Raw genomic sequence first — 20,725 nt, forward strand, 5'->3', positions numbered from 1 at the left:
ATGCCCACCAGGCTTGGGCTGGAGCTGGTTTAGGATGGAAGGGACAGGGAGAAATGACTTTCTGCCTGCCTGGGTTCTGCCTCTCACTCCAGAGCACTCCATGCCTTTCTGAGACATTTCTCAACCTCTCCCACCCTTTCAGTGAAGAAAGTTTTTTGGCAGTGGTGTGGGTCAAGCTTTAAAGCTCTCTTCAGGGGTTCAGCATCCTGCCTTAATGGAACAGATTAGGGACTCTGCAGTTAATACTTCTCTGTTTGCTGATGAAGTGTGGAGTGACAGGGACATAGGGAAGCTGTGTTTTCCAGCTTCCCTTGCTTATTTGCTATCTCTCCATCATTTACTTTCAATTAAAAGATTAGTGGTAGTTTACTTCAACCACTGTGATATGAAGCTCCTGCTTCTCTAATTGCAGTTGAGGAGGGAGGAAGGATAAAGAAATAATCTTGTAGGCTTGGAGAAGGAAAGAAGGAAGAGCTGTCTCCTAGCAGCAGTCTTTGCCGTGAACTCTGCCATGGCCACTGAAATTTGCTATTATATGTGTCAAGAATGAGATGCAAATTATTATCTGTATCTCAGTATAACCTGCTGGAGTATTTTGCATTTTAAGGGTTTAATTGAAGCTCATTTGCTGCCAATGTGTACAATTATTTATTTCGGCTGAAATAACTCTTTTAGTGAATATTTGGCCAGTAATGCAGGCTTGCCTCTGAGGGCAAATCCTATGAATAAGCTGCAGATCACAACACCCAGACAAGTAGTTCCACACAGAAGGGTTATTTTCTTGGGCTTTTTTTTTTTTTTTTTTTTACCTTTTTAATCCTCTTATTTTTTTCTTTGCAGAATAGTGAGGCTTTTTTACAGTTACAGAATGGCCCATTCATTATGGGTTACATGATTGTTCCTGGAGAAAGGATGTTATGTATGCAAGTTGCCCAGGTCAGTTGATGTGTAATGTGGGTAAAGTCTGCTCAAAGCTTGATTTGGTAAATTTAGCCTTGCCATGCCACCTGAAATTGGGCTCTTGGAACTGTTTCCACAGCCTTCTCACCAACAATGGGGCTGCTGCTTCTCCTTGATGAGGTATTTTGCAGAGATCTGAAGGGATCCAGTGCTCAGCTGTTCTCTTTTGTCAGTCCTGCAGGTGGAGAGACAATGGGAAAGGTTTTCACTGAATTTCTCCAAGTGCTGGATAAGAAGCCTGGGCACATTAGGTACATTTAACATGCCAGTTGTAGTTCTGATTTTCTCAGTGGTAGGCAATTGAAACATTCCTTCCAGTGTTTGGCATTAAGATGCTAAACCCATTTATTTCCTTTGTTATTCAAACATATGTATCCACCCTCAGGGTGTTGGCTTCATGCTGAGCCACTGAATTCTTTGTGCTGATACAGGTGGCATTCAGGTACCTGAACACCAGAGTGACTTCAGAACGTGTTACATTTATTTAAAAGGTCGTTTATGGGAGAAAACCAAGCAAATAACCAAACCACAGAGCAATATCAGCACTCTGGCCTCAGCTCAGTGTAACTGAGCATGTCACAGAGCATATGTGGGAACCAAACAGGAGCCATCGGGAAAATAAATTAATGATGCCCTGTTGAGAAGTGTTTTTTTCTTGGAGTTCACTTATGGATCAACTCACCAGGCTGGAAAATAAAAAAAGGAGAAGGCAAGATGACATCCAGGGCTGGTCAGCTGTGTGGGAGCTCACAGAATACCTTAAATTCACATTTTAGCTGACACTTCTCATTTTTGACCCTGGTCTTTGTACATTAACTCCTCTGGGCAGTCACTCATGCTCACTCAAAGGCTGAATAACAATGTCTGCATGTTTCCAGATTTAACAGCAATCCATATTATCTCGTTCAAAGTGCCCTTTTCAGCAAAGATTAGCAATCAGCTTGCTGCATTTAAAATTAAATTTATTTAAATAGTGTTTGATTCTACAGCAGTGATATAATGAAACTCTAGACTGTGGCCTGAACAGCTCATTGCATGTGTTCTTTCTTCTTTCAAAAGTGTAAAAGTCTGTATTATTTTAAATATCCTCTAGTTATTGTTGTACTTCTGTATTGTTGTACAACTGGGAGTCCACTAGACTCTCTCCCTTTAAGCCAGTAAACCTGAGTCCTCTTTATTCTTATCAACTAAAATGAGATTAATCAGTTTCAACTCACAACTTCTTTATGAAAATCTATTTTCATAGGACGCGTTGCCATTAATTTCATAGATGAACTAGCCCAAGTCTCCCCCACTTTTCCCACAAAGATGGAGCTGGGAGAAACCACCAGTGCTAAGATTCTCCATCTAGATATGGAAATTATTAATTGCTGAATGGAACTAATAAACACCCCGAAGACAGGTTTGCTTTCTACTTCATTGTGGCTGATACTCATCAAAATCAGTATTAGGAAAAAGTAGGAAGGGTTTAAGGTTGAGAATAGCTCCCTTCCCCTAAAATATCAGCAGTTGTCTCACCCTGCTGCAGCTTAAATCCTGTCCTAAATTGTAGGTGCTGATCCCAATGCAGGCTCAGAGAGGGGTGCCCTCCAATACAGTTTTATTTATTCAGGGCAAAACACAGATCAGCATGTTTAAACCAGAGTGAAAATAATAATAATGAAAGTAAAAATCTTGGTCCATTCCTTCATCCTTCTTCACTAATATTGAAGCATCTTTTGATCATCACACACTTTCTCATAAAGAAAAAAAAAAACAAAAACTAAACGAAAGAGTTTCTGTTAGGTTTGTGTCAGGAATCACTGTGGAGTTTAATCTTTATTAGTAAAATAGGGTGATACCACTTAGTCATGCTCCCATACTGCTTTGTAGTCTGGAAATATGAAACTCGAAACATATGTGGAGCAGTATTAACCTTGCAAACCCATCTGGGCAAGTGTTGCACCCAGCTCTGTTTATTCTAAAAATACATTTTTATTCAGAGGGATTTAGGTTCCTTGAGTGCCATCCTCCCCTGCCAAAGCAAACCCATCAAAAGAGAAGCCAAGAAATTGGACGTTTCTTACTGATATCCTCTCACAGCACGTTTTCTTTGACAATGGCAGGAATTTTTGCCTTCCTCAGATGAAGAAGCAGTTCACTGATGAAGAAGTGTTCACTGCTCTGCTCACTCTCACAAACCCTACCTTAAAACCCAAACCCACCAGTGGGTCCTGAGCCCTGACAGATGGTCCCAGGCTGAGTTCAGGGTGTTTATCTGGGCTTGAAGCATGAAGTCATGTGTGTGATGGATCCTCACTGCTTCTTGCTCACCCTTTAAACATCAGTTTATTGACTGAAAACTGAGGTAGAAGATGGAATTTGCCTGGGTTTTTTCATTAAAATGAAAATGTTTGCAATTCATGCATCCCTTTCCTTTGTCTTTTTGTGGGTTGCTGTGTTCTGAGCTCAGGGATTCTTTTAAAATGCAGAAAGGAGCCCCCAGAAAATGTTTAGGCCTTGATAGTATATGACAGCCAGAAATTTGTGCAGCCACTTGCTGCTGTTTAGATCTGCTAAAGGTCTGGATTCCTGCTCTGCTGGAAGGTGGAATACTGAGGAAATCCACAGCTGCATTTTAAATATATTTCCTTAACTTGTACTCTATGAACTGTCATATCAGGGCATAAACAGAGCACTAAATAAGGCTGCCAAAAAAAAAAGGAAAAAAAAAAGAGCTGCTTTTTAATAACCACTCACAGGATGATTGCCAGCAACAGAAATCATAATCATATGAGAGAACTTCAGATCTCATTTTGTAAATTGATAGTGATTTTCTTTTTCTTTTTAGGCTTTTATTTTTTTACCCTTTGGGTTTGAAGCACAAGTTTCCACACCTCTGGGATGGTGTTTGCCATACAATAGAACTTCTTGAAGGAGAAAAGAGAAGAAACTCCACTTTTTCTGAGAGAGGATTTGGAATTCTCTGGCCCGTCCACATCCTTTGCCTTGCAAATGATTGATGTCACTGTGGTTTCATGCAGTGACATCATCACTTACAGAGGAAAATGGTTTCAGTCTAAAGGAACACTGCCCAAAATGACCAGGATGTAAATAACACCCTGTTTGTCATCAAGCCTGCTGGGAAAAGGTCACTTTATGCAAAGATTTACTGTAAATTGGTAGAGAGCAGGATGGGTTTGGATTTACAGTTGGAAAGCTCCACAAGGCTTGGGAAAGCCAAGGTGGGAAATCACCCTTGGGGTGCACAAGTGAGGAGTGGCACAGAACACAATTCCTCCCGATCAGGGAGGTTTATGTAAAAGCAAGGTTTCTTGAGAAAAAAAAGGGTATTATGTTCTCATTTTCTTCAGCAGTGAAATCACTGTTATGAAGATTGACCAAAAAAGACTGCTGTGTTTTGGGGTGGGTTTTTTTGCACCAGTGACAAGATAATTGCCTTGAGATTCCTGGTCGTTTTTATGAGAACTTGTAATTGCAGGTGACCTGTCACTGTGCAAAACTGCACAGAAAAAAACTAGACCTGCACTCAGAATAGATGGATAGATTGCCTGTATAAAATGGTTTTAATTCAGTCACTCTTCAAACTCTCCTCTCACCCAAGTACCTCTGAATTTATCAGATTTTGTGTAACTGTGGTGAGTAGAACAAGGTGAAAATCACCTTCACCAGTATTTATAAATTTGCCCCTTAATAGATTTTTGTAGTAAATTGAGGATTTGGCTCATTGGAAATACTAAAACCAGGGAATATCCAGCTCATTAGAGACACTCAGCTTTTATAAGACCAGAGTGCTCTTACACACAGTTCAGAAGTCACTGCCAAATTCAGTTTAAAATATAAGGAATATATTAGTTCTCAAAACATTAATGATCCCAATGGATTTAGGAATATCTGGGAAATACCCTCTATTAAAAGGGATTAAGGCCAGAAAAACTGAATGTGGGAAGCAATATTTAATCCAAAATGCACTTGAGTTAAATACAATGTACATCATCTTCAGTAGCTGTGCTATCAGCACTAAGGCAGAGTGAGATTCAACTGCTTAATTAGTATAATACAGGAAGAAAAGTTAATTGTTACACAAATTTAACCCTCAAATTATAAAATTACAGAAGTCCACAGCAGTTGTTCAATGACCACCACTATTCCAATTTTGTTGGTGTTTGCTACCAGACTTTCTTGTGATTCTTTTAAATCTGCATGGCACTTTAGGTCACCCTTTCTAGGAACTGTTTTCTAAGGATTCAGCTGGAATGCAAACTTCTTCTGCTGCAGAATGCCAACCCCAAAACCAGTGGGAAATCAGGAACCCAGTGTAGACTCTCTGTGAAACACTTCAGTGATATTTCCTATGTAACAAATCTTTGCTCTTCATCCGATGTGTTCAGGTTTTCCTGTGAAAATTCACTTTTACTTAAAAAAGTCAAGCTCTTTTCCTCGATAAATTTTCCACAGATTTCCCAGAAGATTCTGAATGGGAAAGGACCCACAAGGATTATTAAATGCAACTTTTTCATGGATGTGCCATAAGAGGATGGAGCCCATGACCTTGGTGTTATTAGCACCATGCTCTGACCAGCTGCGCTAATCCCAGATTTTCCCCGAGGTTTGTGGTTCTCAGGAATATTTTGGTCAGCCAAGACTTTCTTTGCTGGAAAAGACTTTCTGATGGAAAGAGCTGTGCATTGAAGAAACTCAGATGCTTTTTTTTTTCAGCAAAGTAAAACTCAGTAAAGTATTTTGGTTTAATAATGACATGAGTTTTCTATATTTTATATTCATCTGTAACACTTAGACAAAACAGAACATATTTTCATGCTTTCAGTTTTCATTAAATCACTTCTTTGGCCTAGCATAGCTTTAAAGCATAACTTTAAGGTTTTCCAGCTTCCATGGATGAGAGATCATTACAAATTCTTTTCCATTGATTTGAAAAAAAAATTGTTAATAAAAAATTAATATTTTTAAAATCTTAATCTGACAATAATGACTATGTGCCAGGGCCTGCCCACTCTCACAAGCAGATTTTTTTTTGTTTTTTCAGCAAGTGTGAGTTTTTACTACTTCTTATTACAGAATATACTGGACAAGAGTCTGGTCAAGAGGAGCTTTTAAAATTGAGTGGGATTTTATTTTTTTCCATGGACTTTTCTAGGTTTTGGAGAGTATCTACAGAAAAGCATCTCATAAATTGTAGAATAATTGATAGTTGCTGACAAGAATCTCAAATGCAGGCTTGCCACTGCCTTGGGGTAATAGAAGTTATATGAATCTGGGAATAATTAAATCATCCATTTTTTCCACAAACAAATGGGATCCAGAATTGAAGCTGTGAAACCACATCTGACGTTAGACGAAGGGAATATTAACATATTTATGTTCCCAGCTTTGGGAGCATTTCTTCAGATGTGTGTTCTTTCATTGTTGCCTTTCTGGTGGCTTTTTCCAAGTCCAGGTTTTCCAGGTAAAGTGGTGCACAGCACAGGTGAGAAAAGCAGGTGTAAATATCAGGCCTTTGCTGATGTGTATCTCTAAAATCCACTCATCTCAGGGGCAGGATACCGATGCTGTGTTGTTAATGCTACTTTATTCATCAACCTTTGTGATTTTTGAGTCATCTGAAAATATTAAACTACTAAATATTAAGAATACACTTTTGCATCAGATTTGATAGACCAGATCTGTCACTTTGATCTTGAAAGGATTGTTTATATTCCCAAAATATTTTTGCAGAGACCTTTGACCAGTTACCACCTTGTCCCCAGCCCAGAGCACTGAGTGCCTTCCTTGGACACCTCCAGGGATGGGGACTCCAAACCTCCCCGGGCAGCCCTTTCCAAGGCCTGAGCAGCCTTTCCATGAGGAAATTCCTGTTGATGTCCAACCTGGCCCAGCCTGAGGCTGTTCCCTCTCCTCCTGTCCCTGTTCCCTGGAGCAGAGCCCGACCACCCTGGCTGTCCCCTCCTGTCAGGAGTTGTGCAGAGCCACAGGGTCCCCCCTGAGCCTCCTTTTCTCCAGGCTGAGCCCCTTTCCCAGCTCCCTCAGCCTCTCCTGGGGCTTCAGCCCCTTCCCCAGCTCTGTTCCCTGCCCTGGACACCCTCCAGCCTCTCAGGATCCTTCTTGCAGTGCAGGGCCCAGAACTGGACACAGGGTTTGAGGTGTGGCCTCAGCAGTGGGTGACAATCACTTCCTCTTCAATCCTTCCATAGTAATCACTTGATATGCATCAAAAAAGTCAGCTTGAAATAAACTCATGTGACTGAATACGTTCTATTCACTTATTCAGCTTGTTTGCATGAGCTGTAAATTTGATTTTTACGTAAAATACAGTCTAACTGCCATGAAGTCCTTCTGAAGGAGATTAAGTCAACCCTTAACTGTAAATCCTCTTGTGGATTTTACTGAGACCCTACAATGCACGTGATTGTCCATTATTTTCTATACTATATGATCATTATAGATTGCTAGAAGAGACCCATCTTTAAGAACATTTGAAATAAATGGAAAAGTTATTTTCAAAGTTGCTGGCAGGCATTCAAAATCTGCTTGTAAATGAGAGTATTTTTAAAATCAAATACAAAGAATCCCTTTAAGTATATGTTTTCTTACCTTGAGGCTCAGACTGAAGTTTTTGTGTACGATTTGTTGATACAAAGGTTAGATCTGGCTTCAAAAATGGCAAAGTATCTTTATGTAAAGTCCAAAGACGTCAGTGTCCACACAGTGCAGCTTTCTAAAACCCTGCAGAACCCAAATCAAAATGTTTATTTAAACCTGTTCCCTCCTTCCAGAAAGCCAGAAAAAGAAATGCAACAAAATTCAAACTGCAACACCTCAGTTGGATCCTTTTTCCATGACGGTTGATCCCAAAAAAAAAGCTGTTTCCAACACATTTTTTACAAGAAAACAGAACTCTCAGCTTATCTTGGTACAGGGTGTATTTCCGTGGAAAAGTGCAGCCCCTGTAAATTTGGGGTTATATGTGTGCTCTCTGCTTGGCTCTCTGTGTGTTTGTAAAGCTTCACTTGATGTATGCAGCCCTTGGGTTATGATGCAGTGGTCAGCATGCCGTGGTTCAGGTTGTTTTAGAGAATCCCAGAATGAATTGGGTTGGAAGTGACCTTAAGGATCATCCCACCCCACCCCTGCCATAAACAGGGACACCTTCCACCAGCCCACGTGGCTCCAAGCCCCATCCAACCTGGCCTGGGACACTTCCAGGGATCCAGGGGCAGCCACAGCTTCTCTGGGCACCCTGTGCCAGGGCCTCACCATCCTCACAGGGAAGAATTTTTTAATCTATAAGAAAAATTGCCCAGCTGATGAAAATTTTTCACAATTCCCCTTTTTAAAGCAAAAGGAAAAGAGCTCGCCTAGGAAATTTAAAATTCTTAAATTTTTAAAAATGTATCCATTATATTTATACTTTTGGACTGAATGTAGGATCTGTGACAATGCCACACTTCTTTCCACAAAGGACTTTTTTTTAATTTTTAGGGAAAGAATCGTATTTACATGATCCCCTAAAAGAAATAGAAAATCAGATAACAAAATTATGCAGTTATAAATCAATTAGAGTTATTCTACCTAAAAATTATATGAGAAGCCATGAAATAGTAAAATTGAACCTCAGCCTATATTCACTTGTCCCCAAAAAAGTAACCAATAGAAGCCATCAAATCCCATCTCAGAGCTCTGCTGGGAGGGATGTCCCTTCTTCAGAAGTCTGCTGCAGTCCAGAACTGTTTACAAAGTGTAACTCAACTTTGGAAGGTAATAGCAATCTGGTTTTATCTGTCTTATAAAAAAGACCTCTTGTGGGTGGGTGGAGCCTGGTGGTGTTTAGGTTTTTTCTTAAGGGATTTTTTTTTTATTGATTGTGGATGTCGATTCTCATTTCTTCTAAAGAAAAAGCTCCATATTCTAGATCTAGATCCCACAGTTTGATCTCAAAGTGCTGAACAAAGGTCAATTCTGCTTTCACTTGGACCTGGCTTTGTATGTTATTTTAAAGGAGTGCAAAATATTTCTGCTTTTAGGTTTTTGCTAACTCATTCCAGAGCTGATTAATGTAAATAACTTATATCTCTCCTTCCCTGGCCTTTCCTGGCTGCCTCTGTTCTGCTGCTGTTTTTAATTCAGGTTGTAAACTCTTCAGTTCAGGCCCTGCTTTCTTGAGAGTCAGCAGAGCTCTCATTGAAGTAATTCACTGATAAATGGGAGTAAAGTTCTAATTTGGGACCTTGGATTCTTTAAATTGCTAATAGATGCTCCTAGATACAACATCCTGAAACACTGGATTTATGGGCATGAATTCTTTTTGTTCCTTGCACTTGATGGGATCGAAATTTGTTCCTTGCATTTGTTGGGCCTTTGAAAAGGCCAGATAAACTCCTGGGCTCTGTGTAATTGTTGTCCAAATCAGCCCCTCTGACCTCAAACAGATGAGATTTGTGATTTTTCCTCAGCTAAACCTGTTCAATAAGTGCTGCCACAAGCTGCTACTCCAGCAGGCTCTGGGAATGCAGGGATTGCTCCCATCTTCTGGTGGGATGGCAAAGGCCAAAAATGACAGTGGCTCCATCCCCTGAGGAGATTCAAGTCTAGATCCCTCTGACACCCAATGGTGTAACTCCTCTGCTCACACAAAATGCCTGTGAAGGTCAACACACTTTTGCCCATCTTGAAATTTATCCTGTTTTTTTCTAAAATGTGATTATTTACCAAAGTGGGCTGTCCTCACGTTGGATTTTTTCAGCCTCTGTGCCCTAAGTCCTGAAGTATGTGGAGTTTATTTTACTGAGAAGAATACTTACGGTGTATAGTGAAAGCATTTGGCTTCTGACTGCTGGCTCTGGTTCCACCAGTTCAATCATGAGGTGGTTAAGGGTTATTTATAGCTCTTAGACATTCTTTAGGGATGAAGACATCGGCTGAAAAAACAAACAGCCGTGGTGCTCATGGGTAATTTATAGCAATTTTTTAAGTTAGGAGAAACCTGTGATCTCATACTACAGGCTGAAAACCTGTCCATTCATTACTGCACGGTGATGGAATTTGGTTGGGACACTGACATGCCCTGAGGAAACTGAGATCCACAGCATCCAGGTACCCCTGAGCTGGGAAAGGCTCAGTTATGTGTGCTAAGGAATTACATAACTTTTCCTTCTCTCACCCTCTACTAGTGCAGGCACTAAGAGAGAAAGAATTTTTTTTTTTCAGTACACTCCACTTGTTCTTTAATTTAATTTAAAAAATTAATCCCACCGGTGTTGGAACACATCATTTTACAGAAAGCAGAAACTCTGGGTTTATTTTCAGCAAGATGTTTCTAAATTCACTTCATTGCCTGTAATTTAAGTGCGCATTTACATCACTCTGGGTGCACAGTGCAGTCCAGCCTGGGTGTGATGTCACTACAAGACAGAGAACCCATCACCTCTCCTCTGAAGTTGTGTCACTGCTGAGATGTTTCTTGGCCTCAAGATCACTGCTGGATTCATTACACGTCTACTGATTTTAAATAGACCTTTTCTCACATAAAACTGAATCCTGACACTGCAGGTTATGGAGGATGGCAGTGCACCTCTGTGAGCAGCCTGTCTGGCTCTCAGTATGAACTGCTGTGCCATGCAAGAGCCATAGATTTGCAGGGGAGGGAAAGGAAATACCTTTATGACCTCATGCTATCCATTTATACTCTGAGTCATTAAAATGATTGCTTCGTATAAAAGTTATCTTTGCTAGCAGAGGAATATGTGGGCAAATGCTCCCTCTGACAATCAGTGTGCTTTGGATCAGACTCAAAACATACATATTATTCAAACTAAACTTTCCTTCACTCCTACCGAATGATTTGCCCCCAAAAGAAAACATCTGACTCTCCATAAAACTGCAGGTGATGGCGGAACTCCTATCAAGCACTGGAGGTCCAGTGTGCTCCTCAGGTTAACTGTAAATTACTCTGGAACCTGCTAGGCAAAAATGAGATTTTGTTCCACCTGTGGCCCACCAGTGAATATGGAACAAGAGTTTATTGTCAGTGGACCAGATTTATTGCATAGTGTCCTGTCTATCAATGGAAAAATTTAGGGTAACTATAAATAAAAAAAAAAAAAAAAATTGACTACACTCCACTGTGTCCAAACATTCAACTTCCAAACAAGTTGCCTTTCTGTTTGTCAGTTTAATTATAGAATAACATATAGTTAACTGTAAGTTATTTTCTGTAAGTGTTAAAAGGACTTACTGAGGGAAAATGAAGAGCAATGGAAGGGCAGAATGAGGAACAGATGAATATCATAAAGCTGTGGTTCAGTTCATGCACACATGTTTAGGTTTTCTTTCAATGGAAATGAAGTTACAGGAGGGGGGGTGATTCAGAACAGATCTCACTCTGATGTGGCAGTAAGGACTGGAGTCCCTGAACAAGGAAGGAGGAATTGCTCCCAGGTCCTGCAGTTTAAATTAGAAGAAAATAGATCTTGCTATAGCAGTTAAGACAGCAAACTCCACCAGTTCATCCAGTTAAATCCACTTTTGCTCAAGCACTCCGCAGGCTAATGCAATTCAGACCCTGTGTCATTCCATTTCTCAATCATTTCATTTCACTTAACCACATTTTGCTAGTCACTATTTGTTTTTGCAACCATAGTGATGAAAGATATTTATTGGCGGCATAAGCAGGTGCCTGGCTTTGTCAAATTTCAATAATTTAGAACATCTCCTGTCCATAATACTAATAATTGCAATTTAAACAATTTTCGTTCTGGTATCAAATCACAAACCTCTAAATTTGGGATTGGCTAAGAAGATATGAGACTATTTATCTGCAGTTCAATATTTCTGCCAGTATCTTGCAAATGATTTTGTCTGATTTTTTAGGTTATTGTCATTTGGTAACTGCAGTTCATATTTCTTTTGAATTTGTGTCTTCTCCTGTAGGACAATTAGAAGTGTAATCTGTTATGATATTGTTATGAGAGTGACATCTGATACTTAATGCACTAACAATTGATACTTAGAATATATTTGTTGGCTCATTTTAAGCTGGCATTTTCCTTCAGTGCTGTTGGAAATATCCTTATAACCAAAGAATTGTCAGTTTCAGAGAAAGTTGTTTTCATTACAAAATCCAATTACCCCCTACCTTTTATTACAGGAGACATCAAATCTTATTTGGCTTTTATCTTTGGGTTTCAACATTTTTTTCATCATTCTTTGATTATATTTAATTCCCTTCACTTTTTTGCAAGTTATCACAGAGTCATGAAAATTCATTAATTTTACATTTGTCTCAGCTATTTCAGTATTGCAAAATGCTGTATAAAATATGCTCTTAAAAATCCTTGTAAGGAACTTTAATATTTTTAAATTATGTGGCAGAGGAGAGAACATATTCTCCTCTGTTCTTCATACAACTTAATCGCCTTATAATCCATAACAGCATCCCACCCCACTGCTACAGATGTCTTGAACTACCTCAAGGGAAAATTTCCACATGGTCAAAATTCAGAATATTGAAAATCAATAGCATTCTGATGACAGAAATTTATCCTGAAATAGATGCTGAATTATCAGAAGGAAGTATGTATGAAAAAGGAAGAAGCTTTGCTGATATATTTATATATTGGTATAATTTTTATTTATTATCAGTCTCAAAATGCCACCACACAAAGAACATGTTTGGAAAGAGAGAGATGTGCTTGAACTTGATCACATCAGTATTACCATGACTGATTAATTATTTGATTTGACTGAATATTCAGCCATAGAAACGACACAGTGGAAATCACAATAGCAATAATTTGTCAGACTGTCTCATATGTCAGTGGCAAAAGGAAAATTTTTAACCAGGTTGGAGGAACTGAGAGGTAGTCTCTAGTTTTTGTCTAAATATTTTTGCAGTGAGTGCCCACAGCTGGCAATCTTGATTCTGGTCCTTCATCTTCCTCCCTCCAGCTCTGTTTGTTGCTGTTTTATTTATCCTCTCCTAAGGAGATATTGAAATGGAGCTAGGCTTGGAACAGGCGATGATTATAATTTCAGCTTGGTTTCAGTTTTTGGCAGCTGAACCTGAAGACTTCTGGAAACCTTGAAAAATATATATGCAAGGGAGGCTACTAAAGCCATTAGTCAATTGGGAAGCATCCCCTTTTCCCAACCACACAGAGTGGAACAATGAATAACATGGACAAAACTACCAGTGATGTCAATTGTTGCCACTGTGTCGAAGTTGATGATGAGACAATAACTCAAATTTATGATCTGAACTCTTGCTCCTCTCCATTTCCCATAAGTAGATGTATTAAAAGTCTTATTAGAGGACATGGAATTTAAAACAGGAATGACATGTGTCCATGGAATCGACTGAAGCATATTGAAGGAACTCCATTTGTTATTAAAATTTAATTGGAAATATGAGATGCCAGCAAAATGACTGGAAAAATGTAATTTTCTTTCTCCCCAGAAATATTATTAAATACTTACAGCATAACAGTACACGTGGTAGATTCCTAAAGGACAATTTCCTTTCTCTGCTGCTCTATAGCGCCTTCCATTCCAAACTGTATGTTTCTTTTATTTATTTTCCCTTTATACCATAAAACTCCCTTGTCACTTGCTATATTTTGTTAGGATACAAAACAGTCCACTCAGCAATTGTGTTGCATTCACACCTTGCATTTGAAAAGAGGAAAAAAAAAGCTGCAGTACGAAGTGCAGCTGAGGACAGGCAATATAATCTGTCTTACTTGTGTTTCACTCTATGGAAAATAACTGGCACTATTAATGAAGTCAACTGCACTTCATCCTAAGCAAAGATGGCAGAGCTCAAGTGCTTTTAAGGGAGAAAGAAATAAAACTGGGTAGATTTAAATTGTGAGCACAGGAAGAGGTTAAAGAAGATTTTTTCTTCCCCTAGTTTTGAAAAATGTTTAGCCTGGAAGATAGAATAGACACGTGATTTCCTATCTCAGAGAGGACCACCCTAACATGTCCCTGGATCATAAATGTGTCATTGTATATAAGAATATTTCAGGTCAGATATCAAAACTGAGGAGATTGGCACCATCCCTATGAACTTTATATCTAAATTATCCCCCTTTATCTAAAGCAAAGTCTTACACACTTTTTTCATTTTCTCCTGAGAAAGAAATCATATATTAGATTGATCTACAGGAGTAATAGTGATGTTTTTATAGACAGGTTCCTACTGACTGCTATCTCTTTCCTGAAACCACTGACCTGTGCAGGTGAAAATACAAAGTGTATAAATGATGCAAGTTGATGGGGGGATAGAGGACACTGATTATTGATGGGGGGATGTAGAACACTGACCATTGCCACCTCTGATTCCATAACTCTCAGAACCTCTGGAGAGCCACTGGAGAGCATGAATTAGTGCCTAAGTGACAGACCCAGATCCTGCTGGTAGAGAGCCCCAGAATTGCTCTGTTCTCCTTCTCCATATAATTCTTTATGGGCAATCTTCTTCTCATAGAGTTCCATGTTTCATCCTTGAGCAAAGAATGCTCTGTCTGTAACTTCCTTCTTCACAATTGGAACACCTTCCATCCATCCTGCTCTGAGTTGCAGCATTTGGCATTGTTTAAAATGATACCAGTCTGTTTTTGTGATCCTTGGCAGGGCCAGCTGCTCTTCATCACACAGAGAGGAGTAGCAATTCAAATGGTTTTTCTGTCATTGATCTGTAGCTTAGTTTTAGAGGTGCTCCATTCACATCATCAGTTCACTTGCTCCTAATTAATTTGCTCAAACCATCAACAAATGATATCCCTTATTAGGAATCTCATAAGTGAGATTTATGGCCAGTATTGCTATCACAGCCATGGAGATAGAGGTTAAATCTGTCTTCTATGGATATTTAGTTTGCCTCATCCATTTTACCAGCAGCTTTTATTTTTTCCCAGTATTTTTGTTCCTCATATTTTATATTAATTAATTAGAATTAATTCAGTATTGATAATGAAACTCATATTGCAGTAACCATAGAGTCTCCACATTAAAAATTAAATGGTACATTAAAATACATACATATAATGAATTGAAATAGGGAAGGAAAAGAGGCTTGAAATAATGTATTCTTATGTCAGCCTCAGGAGATCTGCCCAGTGTGGAAGGCCCCGCACTTTAAATGCCAGATTTGTTTTATGCATTGTGACCAAATATTTTGAAAACTTAAGTAAAATAACAGCTTCAATCACAGATCAAAATTCATAAAGCTCCACTCTTGTGCTTGGTTTCTTTCCCACTGACATCTCTTGGCCTATGTGGATTTAAATGAGGTGGTTCAAAATTGGAGTTTGCCTGGGAAACCAGACCTCGCTCAGCCATGCTTTAATAATGTTAATATTTTTAAAAGTGGTATTTTTTCAATGTTAAACCATGCTTTAGAGAAGATCTTTGGTAATATTTTATTTTTGCACAATGTGTTAAGAATCACTGCAAGGGAGAAAGGCAGTTTGGTTAATGGATGATGATGGAATTGTAGTTTCCTCTTGTCTGCAGTGGCAAATATGAGGTGAGTGGTAACTATTGAAAACAGAGAGTTTGTTAACGGGAATAAAAACACAAAAAGCACAGGAGAAAGTGAAGTCATAAATTTCCTGCAATTTCCAGACTTATTAGACAGCTGATCTACTTGCGTGTGCAGTCATCATTGGGTTTTCATCACTCAAACTTGAGAGAGTAAATGAAAGAATTGAGTATTTATAAACATTATAATTTACAGTAGCTGATGTGCATATACAATAACAAGGTAACGACCTTCTACTGGGTTTTACTAGATTAAAAGATTGGCAAAGAGTTCAGTGTTTGCAGAAACATCTTTACCAGCTGAGAAGAAAATGCATTTTCTTCTTGTGAAAAATTACAGGGCAAAAGGTCATACACAGGTTGCTTGTAAACATCAGGCACTTTGGAATTCCACAGCACTGTGTCCTGCTTGTTCAGACCCAGGAATGGCAGTCAGACATGGATTAGCAGGTTAGAAATTTGTTTTATGTTATTTCGTATGAAACCTGGGGAAAAATGCTGTGTTATATTTGCTGTCATACAATTTTCTTGGCAAATTCATCAGTATTAAATATGCTCTGAAATTTCAAACAAAATCACATAATCACCTCTTCTCCCCCTCTTCTCACCATAAAATCTTATGGGATGAGGGAAAAAATAATAGCCTGTCAAAATGTTCAAGAAATAGTGTGGGGAAAGGACTCTGACATGCAGGCAGCCATTCCAAGCAGATGTTTTGCCCAAACATGGGATCCTTCATGGCAGAAAGAGAGGTCACACAGCTTTCCTCAGGCATGGAGCTCTCTCTGCAAGACAAGATTTATGGTTTTGTTGCCTGTTCCTCTAACAAGATAATTCCTGTCAACATGGCAAGTTGGTGGGTGAAGCAAGATCCCGGATGAAACATTCTGCTTTTGTGCCAGGTGGGAGCACGTGGGTTCTCTGCAAGAGGTATGCACATACATCCTGCTCCAGGCAAACCAGGGCAAACTCTGGGCAGTGCCAAGGGCAGTGGCCTCTCTTTTGGATAAACAAATCTATAACACTCAATAACAACAATCTCATGATGCAAAACTCCGTACAGCAACAAAAAATCCTCCTGGTTAAGTTTCAGGGGGGCTGCTCCCAAAACTGAGAATCATGCAATTATAGAAACATACAATATCCTGAGTGGGAAGGAACCCACAAGGATCGTTGAATCCAGGTCCTGGCCCTGCACAGACACCCCAACAGTCCCACCGTGTGCATCCCTGGGAGCGCTGTCCAAACACTTCCTGAGCTCTGTCACATTGGTGCCGTGACCATTCCCTGGGGAGCCTGTCCCTGTGCTTAGCCACCCTGTCAGTGAAGAAACTTTTCCTAAAATCACAGTTGGGATTCCCAGCCCTCTCATTTGTCTGGGTGTCTCTGCAAGGTGTCTCTGCCTCGGAGGGAGTCAATATCTCCCAATTTAGCAACTTCTCTCCTGTAATTGCACAGTTCATTCCACTTGAAGTTGTGACTTCAGGTAACTCTCACTGTGCCTACTGAAGTTACTTCTGGCCTCTACTCTCCTTTGCTAAAGGCTGATTCTTCTCCACTGTAAAGGGTGCCAACTGAAAACACCAAGTAGATGATCTGCATCACAAATGAGCCCAGGCTTTACTGAAATAGCTGTGAACTGCCCAGGTTGAAATGCAGAAACTTGGTCTCTTCCTCAGTTTTGACAATGTAAAATGTGTTGGGAGGCTGGAACTCACTTGGTTTGTCCAGGCTGGGCTGGTGTCCAGCTGAGAGGCCAGCACGAACTGGGAGAACAGCTGCTCCTTGCCAGCGGGACAATGGGCAGGAGAGCATCCTCTGCCAGGACAGCAGGGCTGGAGCAGCACAGCTCATTGCATCCCTGCCTGGGTCTCTGCACCACTGCCAGCTCTCGAGGAGGCACTCAGACCTCACAATATGATCAGCTCTTTCTTAGGAGGGCATGAATCAGACCAGCCTTTTCAAGCCTTTGGCATATGCAAAAAAAACAAAAAAAAAAAAACCAAACCAAACCAAAACAAAACAAAAAAAAAAAAAAAAAAAAAAAACCAAAACCAAAACAAAACAAAAACAACAGAAAGCCTTTTTTAAGGTTAAAGCATTTTAAAGAGCCAGCAAATCCTAGATATTTTTATATATATATATGCACGTGTTTATGTACATGTATTATTCATCCTCTGAAGCTTTTTTGCATGTGTGCTTGTTTTGGCTGAGGTACTTTTCTTCCCACTGGCTGGTGTGGGGCTGCATTTTGCATTTGTGCAGAGCACAGTGTTGATGATATAGAAATGTTTTTGTTATTGCTGAGCAGGGCTCATACAGAGCCAGGTCTTTTCCTGCTTTTTGTGCTGTTACACTGGGGAGGAGGCTGTACTTTAGCAACAGGTAAAAGGACGTGTTGAATAGATGTTTTCTGCTCCTGAATAAAATGCCCAGAGTAGCTTCTGTGAGGAGATTCTGGAGTTCATGATCTGTGTCCCTGTCTTTAAGATCGTTGTGTTAAAGCTGATCTTGTCAAATTAATCCTTTAAAAAAGAAAAACACAGAGAACAGATTTTTGAACTTTCAGTCTAATGTCTTAATCTTCACTCACAGTTTATGTTCGTGTTGTAACTTGTGCTTCCTGGGAATCTTAGCTACTCAGGAAATGCAATAAATTCACTGATTTTAGAATTCTGTGAGAGGATTATTAATGTCCTTATTACTACTAAAATTTCCATGGAATTTGGATTGTCTGCTCACTGTTCATTGCATCCTTATTTGTAGCAAGTTTTCTAATTTTTTCAGCGCTTATCAATAAGAGAAAAATATTTGGCTGGTTTGAATAAATGTGGTGTACTCAAAAAGAAAATACCCAGGGCTTCAGAACTGCCTCATGTCCTTGTGAGCTGGCTGCATATAGGACACTTGGAAATGAAGCACCCTGGTTGAATGGGGCGGTTTCAAAGGATGCCTTGGCCACTTTCCTCCTCCCGGTGCACTGACATCAAAGAAATCCCATTTCTCTTGAGGGTTTGTGTTCTCCAGGGACCCTGTGGCCTGGAACAGGATTGTACACTCAGATGATAGCTCATAGCAGTAAGTGATGAAAACATTTTACATAACTTGAAACCAAATTGAATTGCAGAAGGATATGGATGAGTGATGCAGAGGAGGAGGAGAGGAAAATCGTGTAAACAGAAGTGAAAACTTACGTAAGAGCTGAATGCTGGGTCACTCTGAAGTGTCAGATCTTCTGTCTCAGCTGATACTCGGTTCTTAAAAAGGAATTCATGTAAACCAGGCATGCTGAGAGTAAAAAGTAAGGGAAAGTTCCCTGGTTTTGTTCTTCTCCCCGCACTTTGACTGGGAGGCGAGAAGAGTGGTGTTAACGGGGCTGTGTTCATGGTGCAGTCTGTTCTCAGATGCCTCTGATAAAAGCACTAAAACGCACTGCTGAGCTCAAGCACTGCTTTCATACATTGAAAGCTTTGCCTCAGCTGCCTGAAGACCCTGGTGGAGCAGGTGAACATCCCTGAAGGAGCTGTGGGTATGGAGTGGGTGGAAGCTGCTATTTCAATTTGTCTTGATTTCTCTCTGTCCAAATGAATTTTATTTGGCAATAAATTTAATTTTTCCCAGGTTGTTTTGCCTGTGATGGTAACTGGTAATCTCCCTGTCCTAATGTCAGCCCAATGAATTTTTCCAATTTATTGTCTGGGTGAGGAAGGGCACGGTGACAGAGTGGCTCAGAGGGAGGCAGGGAGTCTGGAAGGACTGTCCCAAACCTTTCTTGGGGTTGTGTGAAAATGCAAAATTATAAAACAGGGAGTCCTGGTTCCAGCCAGGAGAGGTTTCATTTTTTGCAGTGGCCACGAGTGGCCTGGAGTTTATTCTATACCACCCCAAACCATTCCTGGGAACGGGGTAAGGGGTCCTTGGGAAGGACCCAAAGGGCATTGTTGGGGTTTTGGGAGAGCTGCTGTGGAGACAGAGGGAGTTAGAGAGCTGAATCTCAAGGCATTATCCAGATGGTAACATTATACTCTTTCACAGCTGACTTGGAAGGTTAGAAAGCAGCTCTCACTGAAAGCAAGCAGGATAAAACCTTAAAAAAAATATTTTGATGCTTTTCTTGCATTATTTTAATGACAAGTAAGCTACTATACAGCCAAATCAGATTAAAATGTGAACTAAGCTTTTGAAAATTTCAGAATGTTTCCTTTCATTCAGACACGTTAATCTTTCCATATGTGTTTTAAGAAGCTTCTTCCTGGTTCCCTTAAGAGGCTTTTACCATCAGCAAAAGAGCAAATCGTGTCTTGATGTGCAGAGGTGTTCCTTTAGAGGCACTGCTGCTATGGGATGAACACCATTAAGTTCAAGGGTAATGATAATAGGATGAAGCAAAGTACTGGCAGAAAATGGAATATATCAGGCCACACAATGGCATGCAAACAAAAGGAACAGAGAAATCCTGCCTAGTTCTTTATCTTTTCTGGCCTTGTTTTCTTTGCCAAGTTACAAGGTCTCTGTACCTAATTGTGGATCAAGGTCTTCCACTTCCCCAGGAAAGAACAGGGCTGTGCAGCCCTTGGGTCACATCTCTTCTGTACTTGCCTCTTGTTTCATGCTCCCCACCCTTGAATGTCTGAGGGTTGGGAACTCCACTTTGTGGCTGTGCTAAAAAACCCTTGGGAGCGAGACAATATGATCAATTCTACAGGAAAAACAATACAATAAATTAAAAACACCTAAAACCCCAAAAAAACCCCAACAAAAATCCAAACCAGCTGAATTTCATGCATGATCAGATAAAGAATGCTTGGATGTAGCATCAAAACCTTGATGTCAACCAATTTTATGCAGTTCTTTAACTAAGAATTGCATTTGGAGAAAGTAGAGGGTGAATGGGATTTATAAGACATCCAGAAATTTAAAACGTTCTTAGAAAAAGTAAGCAAACAATAGATGGGGGGAAAATACTACTGATGACTGAATAAAATCAGCAATTCTAAGGTGTAAATAAGGCCTGAATAAGATTGGCAATTATAAGGTAATAATATAACATAATAATATAATATAAAATATTAACAAACACCTTTGCCTTACTGCATACAATTCAGCTAATTTCTTTGCATCTATTTAAAAAGAAAATAAAAATTGTTTTACCTCTGGTGATGTGAAGGGTTAAAACACTTCAAAACCATGCTCTGTGTATGAAAAT

The 20,725-nt window shown here is 39.7% G+C and overlaps 1 long non-coding RNA gene across 3 annotated transcripts in view; it reads left to right on the plus strand.

The window, feature by feature from the left end:
• Positions 1 to 5,939, plus strand: part of LOC128784712 (uncharacterized) — a 46,246-nt gene extending 40,307 nt beyond the window's left edge. For all 3 annotated transcript variants that reach the window (XR_008429588.1, XR_008429587.1, XR_008429589.1), the window contains 2 exons: positions 841 to 936; positions 3,791 to 5,939. This is a non-coding gene — a long non-coding RNA (uncharacterized LOC128784712). The remainder of the gene's footprint in view (positions 1 to 840; positions 937 to 3,790) is intronic.
• The last annotated feature ends 14,786 nt before the right edge of the window (positions 5,940 to 20,725 follow it).

Source organism: Vidua chalybeata, chromosome 2 (genome assembly GCF_026979565.1).
Source record: "Vidua chalybeata isolate OUT-0048 chromosome 2, bVidCha1 merged haplotype, whole genome shotgun sequence".
In the NCBI taxonomy this organism is placed as follows: Eukaryota; Metazoa; Chordata; class Aves; order Passeriformes; family Viduidae; genus Vidua; species Vidua chalybeata.